Source organism: Salvelinus alpinus, chromosome 11, assembly GCF_045679555.1.
Source record: "Salvelinus alpinus chromosome 11, SLU_Salpinus.1, whole genome shotgun sequence".
NCBI lineage: Eukaryota > Metazoa > Chordata > Actinopteri > Salmoniformes > Salmonidae > Salvelinus > Salvelinus alpinus.
Window position 1 is genome coordinate 69,699,128 of NC_092096.1, and position 15,649 is coordinate 69,714,776.

The following is a 15,649-nucleotide window of genomic DNA, read 5'->3' on the forward strand; positions in this document are numbered from 1 at the left end:
ACACTCTAGATACACTTCAGTTTAATATTCAGTGCAAATCCAAATAATTTACAGATAATGTTTGACAAAGTAGAAAAGCTCACAATAACAAAAAAATATAATCGGGGTTATTTCCATTATCATAATATTCAGTCAGTGTTTGGAAGCTGTGTCGGACTGTGGAGGAGGGTGAAGAGGGTGTGACAGTTTTGGCTACACATACATTCGGTTTGCTACTGAGCAATATTAGCTAAAAGTCAACCAGTTAAAAACAATTTAGCAGCATTTTCAAGTATGTAGAATATACAATTAGCCTGCTGTAAGTGAATAGCCACATTGACAGTACAATACCATGCAGCGACGTGATCCATCACAGTTTATTTTCTAAACTTGCCTGACCAAAAAAAGATGAGCACAACATTGGTATGTCAGTTACATGATCATATCCTTCTGTTTGTCGGAATTATTTTTCTCCTATGGTAAACAAGTGGAATCTGGAGATATGTTGGCATCATGTGGTGCAAGTGAACCACCAGCTATCTTCAATGATCAGTAAGCTGCATTTTCACAGTAAATCAGTAACTTGTGGTTACATTCTAATAGTTAGCGTTAGTCTAAAGTGTTAGTTACGACATGATTCAAACAGTGTTAGAATGTTTCAACTAAGCCCCTTCAAATTCTACCTCAAACAAAAGTAGAAAGAATAATTTACATTTCTCATCAGTAAGTTGTTCCGCTTCAATAAATAGACGACACAACAATAACAACAAAAACTGTCCTGGGAACTTAACACATCATCCATGACATGACCATCCTTTCTGACAAAGGAAAGATACTGCAACAAGTCTTGCTGGTGCACCTCAACATAGTGAATACAATCATCTGATGAAAGTCATTTTTAGAATTTCATAAAAGGAGCTTAGTTGTGATTTTAGTAAAGCTTCCCAGCATTGGGGACTATATGTCATAATACCTTAGGACTTTCATTAATAACGTGTCTGCTATTGAAAGCTGACTGATCTTAGACTGAGACAGGAACTAGATTTCTTCTCTCCCTTCCCTCTCGGAGTGGAGGACGTGAAGGGTCTGCGAGGCAGAGTCGGCCCAATGGATTAGCTCTAGCAGGACCCGATAGGTCCACATTTTCGCCCCAAAAGTACCCACAACTCCATCAACCTCCTAAAAGAGAAAGAAAAGTCAGTAGTTACATAAACAGCAAGGTTTTCTCACAAGCCCTCAATACAACAAGAAGTTCATTTTTTTTAACTAGGCAAGTCAGTTAAGAACAAATTCTAAATTACAATGACAGCCTAGGAACAGTGAGTTAACTGCATTTTTCAGGGGCAGAACAACTGATTTTTCCCTTGGCAGTTTGGGGATTTGATCTAGCAACCTTTTGGTTACTGGCCCAACGCTCTAACCACTAGGCTAACTGCCACCCCAACATATCAGTTTGTGCTTTAGACTGATTAGGACATAGTTTTATATTATGGCCTCACTAAATGGAAGATAACCCATGATAATTGTAATTAAAAATGGTCATTTTTAACCTCGTTGCACTGATGGTCTGGGGTGACGTCTTCCTCAGTCTCCAGTAGGACCTTGGTGCTGTGAAGCAGATGTCCCAATCGATCCCGGACGCTCTTTCTCACCGTCTCGTACTCGCCCTCTAGCTCACCCATCTCCTCCTCCTCTCGTAGGATGAGACACTCCAGTAGTCCCAAGCATTTGCGCAGGGCTGAGTGTAGAAGCTGAACCTGCTCGTCAGAACTGAGGTCAGGCGAGGACAGAGAGAGGGACACGATGCGGTCCCCCGCTGGGGTGTGGTCTGACAAGAGGCTCTCCCTCTCCCTCTGAGAGGATATAGGAGGAGGAGAAAGGGGTGGAGAAAATGAAAGCAAGATAATATAAGCATTTAAATTTAAGTACTAATGAGTAACATACGCTGCTACAAATAAAGGTGTGCACCAACAGTAAACAACCTGCCACTGATTTGAGAAATCTACTTTGTTTTCTGTGGGGGAAAAAAGTGTTGGCTATTCTGTGAAAGCATCAGCTTTATTCATACCCAATAAAATATAATTTTAAAACCACCAAAAGAACTGCATATTTATAATATCTATACAATTAATTCACTCTATACAATTAATTTACATATATTGGTTATTTTTGTAGATGTCTTTTTTGTCTATGGGAGCCAGCAGCCAAATTTGAGTGACTCAATCCATTAGGGTGGACAGTTTAATGGATTGGGTTGGGAACATGGAGGAGAGGGAGGGGTGGTTTTTAAAGGATGATTCAATTAGGAACTGCAGCGGCATTACATATTTTGCAAGGCAAGTGCACAGTTACAGTACAGTAGACAGTTGTTGGAATTTACCATCTGGCTACAGATCAATCTTGAAACAAGATCTTAAAAATATATTTTTAACTAACGAGACTAATCTAGGGAAATGAAAATAAGAAAGTTACAAGTATTTTAAATGGTGCCTTACAGGTGCAGCGACATAGGCCTGAGGTCTAACGGGACGTGAATGACGTCGTAGGTATGCTATGTGGTGTTGTTGACACCCAACAAGCTGCCCTAAAAAAATTATACAAACAGTTACAAATTCGCCCAATTCACTCAGTAACTACTCACATATAGCTCCAGAAGATGAGTGCAGTCCTGGTGCAGAAGCCGAGCCAGAGCCGCTGCTCTCCCCGTTCTCGATCGCGCAGGCATGTCTAGGAGCGTGTCTATCTCAATGTGCTCCTGATCAGCCATTTACTCGATGTGGTTTGCGGTGAGTCGGTGGTAACCAATGGTGGTAACGGGCAGAAAGCAGCCGGAGTGTTTTTCTCCTACTACAGAAATGGAGACTTAGATAAATAAATAATCTAAAGCTACCAACCTCGAATATGTTGAAAACGTGCAGTTTGAGCTAGAGGTCCATTTCGGCGTCGCAGTAATTTGATAATTTGTTTTATTTAGTTGTTCACATGAACGCGACGTACGATTTAATGGAATGTAATTGGTTCCGTAAGCGCGGGGGCGTTTTTCAGGGACGCACAGAGGTTTACACCCAAACCGGGAGCGGTACGGACACGCAGACGAACTGATTCGGTTCAGCTCAGTCCACCGTCTGTGGGATTGTTCGACATTGCAGCCAATAATTTATATAAACCCTGTTTTGCTAATGCTATGTATTGACCATTGAGAGGCTTTGAAGCCACGGTCGGCCATATTGTCACTCACCAGTAAGAACAGCCTCTAAAAAGGATACTTTAGGGAATTTTTTATTATATATTTTTCCGTTTTTATTTGTATGTCTAGCTCACATAATAATAATAATAAAATGCATTCAGATGTCTGTAATATAATAAACGTGGCAGAAATTGATGTCGACATTAGTATATGTGGGGCAGCGGTCAAATGCACTGCATCTCAGTGCTAGAGGCGTCACTACAGACCCTGGTTCGATTCTAGGCTGTATCACAACCGGCTGTGATTGGGAGTCACATAGGGCGGCGCACATTTGGCCCAGCGTAGTCCGGGTTAAGGTTTGGCTGGGGTAGGCCGTCTTTGTAAATAAGAATTTGTTCTTAACTTACTTGCCTAGTTAAATAAAGGTTAAATCAACTGTAAAAAAAAAAAGTAAAAGCTTCCAAAATATTTTTTTACCGTGGTAATGCCAAGATGGAGGTGACTTCAACACAGTGCCCCCTATCTGTCATCTAGTGAATATATAAATCATTGGTTACAGCCGACAGTGCAGGCGACTGCCGACGTACTGATCGACAAATCACCTTCCATCATAAATAACGACTCATTACTATTTGTAGATCAGTCATTCAGTCAGTCACAATTGACCCATAATACATAGCGGTTTTGGTGCTCTCGAACACGGCCATTGGTTCAGTCTACTGAGGTGTCGGTTCAGTCAGTCATCCTGATGAGCCCTTCTCAGCTGAGAAAGGGGTAGCTGCAGCACAATAGCGTGATGAGGCGGAGACCCTTTGTGTCAGGAAGTCATTTAACCATTCATTATAGTCATTGCGCTCTGTAGAGTTGCTATTTTCTCTATATTTTTATGTAATTAACTCGTGACATTCCTGAATTACTCATTATATTAATAGTCAGATTTAATCAACAAGTATGGTAGTCAGTTTAAAAAAGGTTAAGGTTAAAAGACTGTACATACAGTGCATTTGGAAAGTATTCAGACCCCTTGACTTTTCCACATTTTGTTACTTACAGACTTATTCTAAAATGTATTAAATTGTCCCCCCACCCATCAATATACACACACAATATGTATTAACAATAAAAAACTTAAAAATCACATTTTCACAAGTAAATGGGTGGCAGGTTGCTAGATCGATTCCCTGAGCTGACAAGGTAAAAATCTGTCGTTCTGCCCCTGAACAAGGCACTGTTCCTAAGCCGTCATTGTAAATAAGAATTTTGTTCTTAACTGACTTGCCTAGTTAAATAAAGCTTAAATGAAAAAAAAGTATTCAGACCCTTTACTCAGTACTTTGTTGAAGCACCTTTGGCAGCAGTTATAGCCTAGAGTCTTCTTGGGCATGACACTACAAGCTTGGCACACCTGTATTTGGAGAGTTTCCCTATTCTTCTCTGCAGATCCTCTCAAGCTCTGCACAGCTATTTTTAGGTCTCTCCAGAGATGTTCGATCGGGTTCAAGTCCGGGCTCTGGCTGGGCAACTCAATGACATTCAGAGACTTGTCCTGAAGCCACTCTTGTGTTGTCTTGGCTGTGTGCTTAGAGACTAGTCTCCCAGTCCCTGCCGCTAAAAAACATCCCCACTGCATGATGCTTCCACTACCATGATTCACCGTAGGGATGGTACCAGGTTTCCTCCAGACGTGACACTTGGCATTCAGGCCAAAGAGTTCAATCTTGGTTTCATCAGACCAGAGAATCTTGTTTCTCATGTTTCTCAATCTTGTTTCTCAGTCCTTTAGTTGCCTTTTGGAAAACTCTAAGCTGGCTTTCATGTCCCTTTTACTGAGGAGTGGCTTCTGTCTGGCCACTCTACCATAAAGGCCTTATTGGGGGAGTGCTGCAGAGATGGTTGTCCTTCTGGAAGATTCTCCCATCTCCACAGAGGAACTCTGGAGCTCTGTCAGAGTGACCATCGGGTTCTTGGTCACCTCCCTGACCAAGGCCATTCTCCCCCCGATTGCTCAGTTTGGCTGGGTGGAAAGCTAGAGGAAGAGTCTTGGTAGTTACAAACTTCTTCCATTTAAGAATGTTGGAGGCCACTGTATTCATTGGGACCTTCAATGATGCAGACATTTTTGGGTACCCTTCCCAGATCTGTGCCTCGATACAATCCTGTCTCGGAGCTCCACGGACAATTCCTTCAACCTCATTGCTTGGTTTTTGCTCTGACATGCACTGTCAACTGTGGGACCTTACAGTGGGGCAAAAAAGTATTTAGTCAGCCACCAATTGTGCAAGTTCTCCCACTTAAAAAGATGAGAGAGGCCTGTAATTTTCATCATAGGTACACTTCAACTGTGACAGACAAAATGAAAAAAAAAATCCAGAAAATCACATTGTAGGATTTTTAATGAATTTATTTGCAAATTATGGTGGAAAATAAGTATTTGGTCAATAACAAACAAGCAAGATTTCTGGCTCTCACAGACCTGTAACTTCTTCTTTAAGAGGCTCCTCTGTCCTCCACTCGTTACCTGTATTAATGGCACCTGTTTGAACTTGTTATCAGTATAAAAGACACCTGTCCACAACCTCAAACAGTCACACTCCAAACTCCACTATGGCCAAGACCAAAGAGCTGTCAAAAGACACCAGAAACAAAATTGTAGACCTACACCAGGCTGGGAAGACTGAATCTGCAATAGGTAAGCAGCTTGGTTTGAAGAAATCAACTGTGGGAGCACTTATTAGGAAATGGAAGACATACAAGACCACTGATAATCTCCCTCGATCTGGGGCTCCACGCAAGATCTCACCCCGTGGGGTCAAAATGATCACAAGAACGGTGAGCAAAAATCCCAGAACCACACGGGGGGACCTAGTGAATGACCTGCAGAGAGCTGGGACCAAAGTAACAAAGCCTACCATCAGTAACACACTACGCCGCCAGGGACTCAAATCCTGCAGTGCCAGATGTGTCCCCCTGCTTAAGCCAGTACATGTCCAGACCCGTCTGAAGTTTGCTAGAGAGCATTTGGATGATCCAGAAGAAGATTGGGAGAATGTCATATGGTCAGATGAAACCAAAATAAAAAAAATTGGTAAAAACTCAACTCGTCGTGTTTGGAGGACAAAGAATGCTGAGTTGCATCCAAAGAACACCATACCTACTGTGAAGCATGGGGGTGGAAACATCATGCTTTGGGGCTGTTTTTCTGCAAAGGGACCAGGACGACTGATCCGTGTAAAGGAAAGAATGAATGGGGCCATGTATCGTGAGATTTTGAGTGAAAACCTCCTTCCATCAGCAAGGGCATTGAAGATGAAACGTGGCTGGGTCTTTCAGCATGACAATGATCCCAAACACACCGCCCGGGAAATGAAGGAGTGGCTTCGTAAGAAGCATTTCAAGGTCCTGGAGTGGCCTAGCCAGTCTCCAGATCTCAACCCCATAGAAAATCTTTGGAGGGAGTTGAAAGTCCGTGTTGCCCAGCAACAGCCCCAAAACATCACTGCTCTAGAGGAGATCTGCATGGAGGAATGGGCCAAAATACCAGCAACAGTGTGTGAAAACGTTGTGAAGACTTACAGAAAACGTTTGACCTCTGTCATTGCCAACAAAGGGTATATAACAAAGTATTGAGATAAACTTTTGTTATTGACCAAATACTTATTTTCCACCATAATTTGCAAATAAATTCATAAAAAATCCTACAATGTGATTTTCAGGATTTTTTTTCCCTCATTTTGTCTGTCATAGTTGAAGTGTACCTATGATGAAAATTACAGGCCTCTCATCTTTTTAAGTGGGAGAACTTGCACAATTGGTGGCTGACTAAATACTTTTTTGCCCCACTGTATATAGACAGACGTGTGCTTTTCCAAATAATGTCCAGTCAATTGAATTTACCACAGGTGGACTCCAATCAAGTTGTAGAAACATCTCAAGGATGATCAATGGAAACAGGAAGCACCTGAGCGCAATTTTGAGTTTCTTAGCAAAGGGTCTGAATTCTTATGTAAATAAGGTTTTTCTGTTTTTTTATTTGGAATAAATGTTTTTAAAAAGTCTAAAAACCTGCTTTTGCTTTGTTATTATGAGGTATTGTATGTAGATTGATGAAGAACCAAAAAAAAGGTTAATCCATTTTAGAATAAGGATGTAACGTAACAAACTGTGGGAAAAGTCAAGTGGTCTGAATCCTTTCCGAATGCACTGCATCTGGCTGTGTTGCAAAATCCCTACATAGAAAGACGAACGTCGGGTTTCTGGGCCACAGGAAAATGTCGGAAGCAGATGTTTGAATCAGAGAGATTGTGCTCTGCACCTCAAGAAGATGTCGGATTGGAATGTGTCGTGAGTGGATCTTCTAGGCAGGGTGCCTATCAAGGGTTTTATCTCTGGGGTGACTCTATAAGTAAATGTAAAGGATATACGTGAATAATTGGATCAAGTGGTTGGTGCACAACGACTGACCCGTATGGTAGATTGGAGTGCGAAAGCCTACTCCATCCATTCTATAGTTTTTTTGATGAAGAGTCTCCCTTTCTCCCGTGTATTTGTGTTATATGAGATTGCCTGTGAGAGCCTTCGTGCCAAAACCCATGCAGTGTGATAAATGTAAATTATTTGGTAATGTGTCAATTGTAAGTAGACGGGAGGAGTATAATATTTTCCAGCCGACTCTAAATGCTGCAATTGTGGTGGTGAACACGCACCCGAATTTCTGAAGTGTCCTGTTAGGGTGAAGGAGACGGAGGTGGTAAGAATAAGGGCTGTCCAGCACGTCTCCTATCTGGAGGCGGTGAGAAAAGTGGAGGAAAGGAGTGGAGTTGAAGAAGTAATAGTAGTAGGAGCAGAGACACCAGATGATGTTCCTTGTCAGCAGAGGGATCGTGACATGTATGTTTAAAGGCACAGTACTCACAGATATATTCCCTCTCATCTGAAATACAGACGACAAGCACAAAAGAGAGGGAATTATAAAACAAAATGGATGTCAATAGATATCTGGCACTAAGAGCCTCAAAAGCATGATATTACTTTTAAAGCATTATTTTAAAGAGAGGAGGCTGGAGGGAGAACATATAGCAGGACCTGCTCATTGTAATGGAATTAATGGAACAGTATCAATCACATGGTTTACAAGACATTTCAGTGAGCCTGTCCTCCTATATCTCCGCCCACCAGCCACCACTGAGTTGAAAGGAACAGCCATTGCATGGCTGGAAGTTCCCTTACAATCTAACTGAACTCAAAAGAGAGCTGAAGTATGCCCCGCCACCAAAACTCCTATTGAAGTACCCGTGTGGTGGTTAGCATGACGTTAACAGCTGTTTCTGTACACAAAACAGGCGACCACACAAGGGGTGGAGGACACACATACCTCTTCTGCAACAAGTGCTGGTGCAAGGTAGAGCAGCACTTTATTATGGACAGACTTCTCCCCATCTTAGCTACTGTTGTATCAATATGTTTTGACCATGACAGTTTACAATCCAGGGTTATTCGAAGCAGTTTAGTCACCTCAATTTGCTCAATTTCCGCATTATTTATTACCATATTTATTCGAGGTTTAGTGAATGATTTGAAGTATTTAGGACTAACTTACTCCTTGCCACCCACTCTGAAACTTACTGCAGCTCTTTGTTAAGTGTTGCAGTCATTTCAGTTGCTGTAGTAGCTGACATGTATAGTGTTGAGTCATCCGCATACATAGACACACTGGCTTTACTCAAAGCCAGTGGCATGTCGTTAGTAAAGATTGAAAAAAGTAAGGGGCCTAGACAGCTGCCCTGGGGAACTCCTGATTGTATCTGGATTATGTTGGAGAGGCTTCCATTAAAGAACACCCTCTGTGTTTTGTTGGACAGGTAACTCTTTATCCACAATATAGCAGGGGGTGTAAAGCCATAACACATATGTTTTTCCATCAGCAGACTATGATCGATAATGTCAAAAGCTGCACTGAAGCCTAACAAAACAGCCCCCACAATCTTTTTATCATCAATTTCTCTCAGCCAATCATTAATTTGTGTAAGTGCTGTGCTTGTTGAATGTCCTTCCCTATAAGCGTGCTGAAAGTCTGTTTGTTTACAATTTGTTTACTGTGAAATAGCATTGTATCTGGTCAAACGCTATTTTTTCCAAAACTTTACCAAGATTTGGTAACAGGCTGATTGGTCGGCTATTTGAGCCAGTAAAGGGGGCTTTACTATTCTTAGGTAGCGGAATGACTTTTCCTTCCCTCCAGGCCTGAGGGCACACGCTCTCTAGTAGGCTTAAATTGAAGATATGACAAATAGGAGTGGCAATATCGTTCGCTATTATCCTCAGCAATTTTCCATCCAAATTGTCAGACCTCGGTGGCTTGTCATTGTTGATAGACAACAATAATTTTTTTATCTCATCCACACTCTCTAATTATGGTTTAAAATGGTTTCACTGTCCAGATCCATCTACACTTGTAAGATATCCAGACACAATGTGTGCCTGATTACCTCACTCTACCTCTACCGCTGTCTCAGTCAAACTACTATGAAACAAGGCATACCTACTTGAATTTGTTTATGATGCCAGTTTTTATTCATTTTTTTTGTCATTTACATTTACAATATCGTATTGGCACAATGTCCATATGAACTAATCAATAATACAACTAGACATCATGGTGGTTATTAAGTTGGTCTTATTGTGTTGAGGTGTTGCGTTATATATACATTATGTACACATTCTGAAGTGTTTTCTAAATTATGGTGACAGTATAGGGCAGGAAAAACATTACCACTACTGAAACATTACTGAAAAATAAACCATTGTAAAAAATTTACATAATAATAAAAAATTAAAAAAAGAGAAACACATTCTTAACTGATACGTTACATTTTCATTACATTATACAAATGTAGCAAATACATGGAATTAGAAATGAATTAACAAAAATCACCATATATATATATTTGGAAACATTCCTATCAAAAATTAAAACATCCTAACTCACGTAAAAATATTCTAGCTTGAAAATGTTCCCAGACGTTCAGATTGTGTGTCACGCCCTGACCTTAGAGATCCTTTTTATGTCTCTATTTTGGTTGGTCAGGGCGTGAGTTGGGGTGGGCATTCTATGTTGTGTTCTATGTTGTCTAGTTCTATGTGTTTGGCCGGGTGTGGTTCTCAATCAGAGGCAGCTGTCTATCGTTGTCTAAGATTGAGAACCATACTTAGGTAGCCTTTTCCCACCTGTGTTTGTGGGTAGTTGTTTTCTGTTTTGTGTGTATTACCTTCGTTTTCGTTCTTCCTCGTTATTTTGTTTAGTGTTCAGTTTCAATTAAATTATAACATGAACACTTACCACGCTGCGTTTTGGTCACCTTCTTCCCAGGACGATCGTTACATTGTGTTCTGATTGTGACGTCATATTGTACAATTTCATCCATCTACTATATCCATCTACTACATCCATCTACTAAACTCAGCAAAAAAAGAAACGTCCCTTTTTCAGGACCCTGTCTTTCAAAGATAATTCATAAAAAATCCAAATAACTTCACAGATCTTCATTGTAAAGGGTTTAAACACTGTTTCCCATGCTTGTTCAATGAGCCATAAACAATTATTGAACATGCAGACGGTAAGAAATTGATGTCACATTTATGAAAACTTAGGACACTAAAGAGGCCTTTCTACTGACTCTGAAAAACACCAAAAGAAAGATGGCCAGGGTCCCTGCTCATCTGCGTGAACGTGCTTTAGGCATGCTGCAAGGAGGCATGAGGACTGCAGATGTGGCAAAGGCAATAAATTGCAATTTCCATACTGTGAGAAGCCAAAGACAGTGCTACAGGGAGACAGGACGGACAGCTGATCGTCCTCGCAGTGGCAGACCACGTGTAACAACACCTGCACAGGATCAGTACATCTGAACATCACACCTGCGGCACAGGTACAGGATGGCAACAACAACTGCCCGAGTTACACCAGGAATGCACAATCCCTCCATCAGTGCTCAGACTGTCCGCAATAGGCTGAGAGAGGCTGGACTGAGGGCTTGTAGGCTTGTTGTAAGGCAGGTCCTCACCAGACATCACCGGCAACAACGTCGCCTACAGGACTGGCAAAAGGTACTCTTCACTCACGAGTCGCGGTTTTGTCTCACCAGGGGTGATGGTCGGGTTGGCGTTTTTCGTCGAAGGAATGAGTGTTACACTGAGGCCTGTACTCTGGAGCGGGATCAATTTGGAGGTGGAGGGTCCGTCAGGGTCTGGGGCGGTGTGTCACAGAATCATCAGACTGAGCTTGTTGTCATTGCAGGCAATCTCAACGCTGTGCCTTACAGGAAAGACATCCTCCTCCCTTATGTGGTACCCTTCCTGCAGGCTGATCCTGACATGACCCTCCAGCATGACAATGCCATCAGCCATGCTGCTCGTTCTGTGCGTGATTTCCTGCAAGACAGGAATGTCAGTGTTCTGACATGGCCAGCGAAGAGCCCGGATCTCAATCCCATTGAGCAAGTCTGGGACCTGTTGGATCGGAGGGTGAGGGCTAGGGCCATTCCCCCCAGAAATGTCCGGGAACTTGCAGGTGCCTTGGTGGAAGAGTGGGGTAACATCTCACAGCAAGAACTGGCAAATCTGGTGCAGTCCATGAGGAGGAGATGCACTGCAGCACTTAATGCAGCTGGTGGCCACGCCAGACCTGACTGTTACTTTTGATTTTGACCCCACCCATTGGTCAGGGACACATTATTCCATGTCTGTTAGTCACATGTCTGTGGAAGTTGTTCAGTTTATGTCTCAGTTGTTGAATGTTGTTATGTCCATACAAATATTTACACATGTTAAGTTTGCTGAAAATTTACATTTCTTTTTTTGTTGACGTTTCTTTTTTTGCTGAGTTTATATATATATATTTCTTTTTGACCCCTTTTTCTCCCCAATTGGTCGTTACAGTCTTGTCCCATTGCTGCAACTCCTGTACGGACTCAGGAGAGGTGAAGGTGAAGCTGTGCATCCTCCGAAACACAACCCAGCCAAGCCGCACTGCTTCTTGACAAAATGCCCACTTAACCCGGAAGCCAGCCACACCAATGTGTCAGAGGAAACACAGTACACCTGGCGACCATATCAGCATGCACTGCACCCAGCCTGCCACAGGAGTCGCTAGTGGCGGTGGGACAAGATCATCCCTGCCAGCCAAATCCTCCCCTAACACAGATGACGCTGGGCCAATTGTGCGCCACCCCATGGGGCTCCCGGTCTCGGCCAGCAGCGACAGAGCCTGGACTTGAACCAGGATCTCTAGTGGCACAGCTGGCACTGCGACGTAGTGCCTTAGACCACTGCGCCACGCGGGAGGCCAGCTAGGAGCAAACTTACCAGAACATTTTAAATAGATGGGAACTCTGAACAGGGTACCTTGTAATTGCATTGCTTGCCATACAACGATCTGTCCTTCTCACAGACATTGTTAACGGACATCTCGTTTTGGTGTTATATGTAATGGTTTGCTCATCGGCCTCCCGGGTGGCGCAGTGGTCTAGGGCACTGCATCGCAGTGCTAGCTGCAGTGCTAGCTGCTAGCTGCGCCACCAGAGTCTCTGGGTTCACGCCCAGGCTCTGTCGCAGCCGGCCGCAACCGGGAGGTCCGTGGGGCGACGCACAATTGGCATAGCGTCGTCCGGGTTAGGGAGGGTTTGGCCGGTAGGGATATCCTTGTCTCAGTATGTAAAATGTAATAAAATGTATGCACTCTACTGTAAGTCGCTCTGGATAAGAGCGTCTGCTAAATGACAAAAAAAAATTATTAAAAAAAAAAATATATTACATAAACGAAAGAGGAAAACTTTGACCTGAGTGTCCAAGCCTTTTACATTGTATAAGGCAGGTTATAGTGAATGAACAAAGCATGTTGTGCATGCTTTGTTCATTCACTCTCCGTCTTCTATCCCTACCCAACAGTAATGTCACCAATCACGAAGAGGCATGGCCAGCTGTGAACTGTATAGCACGTTTCAGACACCCAGATGAATGTGACTGTACATCAAATCTTGCAATGGTAAAACACTTGATAGAATTCATCTGACACGATCACTTTGTCTACTCCTAATTATTCCTAACACTCTGAACTCCTGGATAACAACTCTAAATGTATTTTGTACAGTACTGTAGGCATCAAGTCTCTTACTGATAATGTTGCATAAAAAGTTGTATCGTTTTCATCACCCAATCAAAGTTAACGTAGGCCCTAAATACCGTCAGTGGCCCAATATTAGTTAGGCATATTATTTAACAATGTTGCAGGCATATTATTTAACAATGTTGCAGGCATATTATTTAACAATGTTGCAGGCATATTATTTAACAATGTTGCAGGCATATTATTTAACAATGTTGCAGGCATATTATTTAACAATGTTGCAGGCATATTATTTAACAATGTTGCAGGCATATTATTTAACAATGTTGCAGGCATATTATTTAACAATGTTGCAGGCATATTATTTAACAATGTTGCAGGCATATTATTTAACAATGTTGCAGGCATATTATTTAACAATGTTGCAGGCATATTATTTAACAATGTTGCAGGCATATTATTTAACAATGTTGCAGGCATATTATTTAACAATGTTGCAGGCATATTATTTAACAATGTTGCAGGCATATTATTTAACAATGTTGCAGGCCTATTATTTAACAATGTTGCAGGCCTATTATTTAACAATGTTGCAGGCCTATTATTTAACAATGTTGCAGGCCTATTATTTAACAATGTTGCAGGCCTATTATTTAACAATGTTGCAGGCCTATTATTTAACAATGTTGCAGGCATATTATTTAACAATGTTGCAGGCATATTATTTAACAATGTTGCAGGCATATTATTTAACAATGTTGCAGGCATATTATTTAACAATGTTGCAGGCATATTATTTAACAATGTTGCAGGCATATTATTTAACAATGTTGCAGGCATATTATTTAACAATGTTGCAGGCATATTATTTAACAATGTTGCAGGCATATTATTTAACAATGTTGCAGGCATATTATTTAACAATGTTGCAGGCATATTATTTAACAATGTTGCAGGCATATTATTTAACAATGTTGCAGGCATATTATTTAACAATGTTGCAGGCCTTTTTTTAAATGACCAAGACACCTGCTGGTAACTCTGAACTGGTGAGGTCAGCTCATGAGGTCTCCTAAATATATCTGTCAACTAGGTTAGGACCCTTATGACTAAATAGGTTTAATGTCTAGCTTTTATTGTTACCCGTAAGGGTAGGAGTAAAATGTCTCTATTCTCAGCACTTACGACACATTTTCTACTCTGAGACGCTTTGTGGATACGGACCCTGGATTATGGAACAATGGTCCTCGAACCAATCACGAGTTTTAAAACCCTTTATTTCACTCTGTTGGGAAATGACTGAGAAAGTGAGGGAGTTCAGAGTAGTGGAGCCACCTCCACTAAAAGCTGAAGACCAAATGTGAGTATTAGGTTGTCTTTACAAAGATGGAGGAAGAAACATATGGTTTGAACCAATAAGACCCCCCCTAGAATGAGCATACATGTCATACGGGATGAGCTGTTTAATATGGATAACTGACTGGCGTGAACTCTAACCATTACTATCACGGCCAGCTGTGTTTTTAACGGTATCGATCAAAGTATTGGACCATGATGCACCAGTGAACTCGTTCACACACAACTCTGTACCACGGTTTCAGTTAAACTGATATGAAACAAGGCACACATACTTTAAATTGTTTATCATGTCTGTTTTTTTAAAATATTTTGTAGTAATTTTACTCGACACTATAATACGGTCTTGTTAGTAACAAATGTAAATACGTGCTAATCAAGAATGACATTTGACGTAGTAGTGGTTATAAAGTTGGTCGTATTGTGCTAAGGTGTACATATTGTAAATACCACATTTTGAAGTGTTTTCTGAACCACAAATTGTAACGTGATATTTTGCACTATGGTAACAGAAACGGTTATCTACAGTACTGCAAAATAAAATAAATAAAAATCTGAATAGTCTAATGAAAAAGAACATGTCAGAACAATATTCCAAATGTGTTTTCTTGAAACAAATGTAGCTACATCTAATAATGTTATTAGAATACCTAAAGTCACACAAGGTGTCTGTCATATTAACAATATCTTAAGTCACTACTACAGATAGAGGGGATACAGTATACAGTCACTATTACAGATAGAGGGGATACAGTATACAGTCACTACTACAGATAGAGGGGATACAATATACAGTCACTACTACAGATAGAGGGGATACAATATACAGTCACTAGTACAGATAGAGGATACAGTATACAGTCACTACTACAGATAGAGGGGATACAGTATACAGTCACTATTACAGATAGAGGGGATACAGTATACAGTCACTACTACAGATAGAGGGGATACAATATACAGTCACTAGTACAGATAGAGGATACAGTATACAGTCACTACTACAG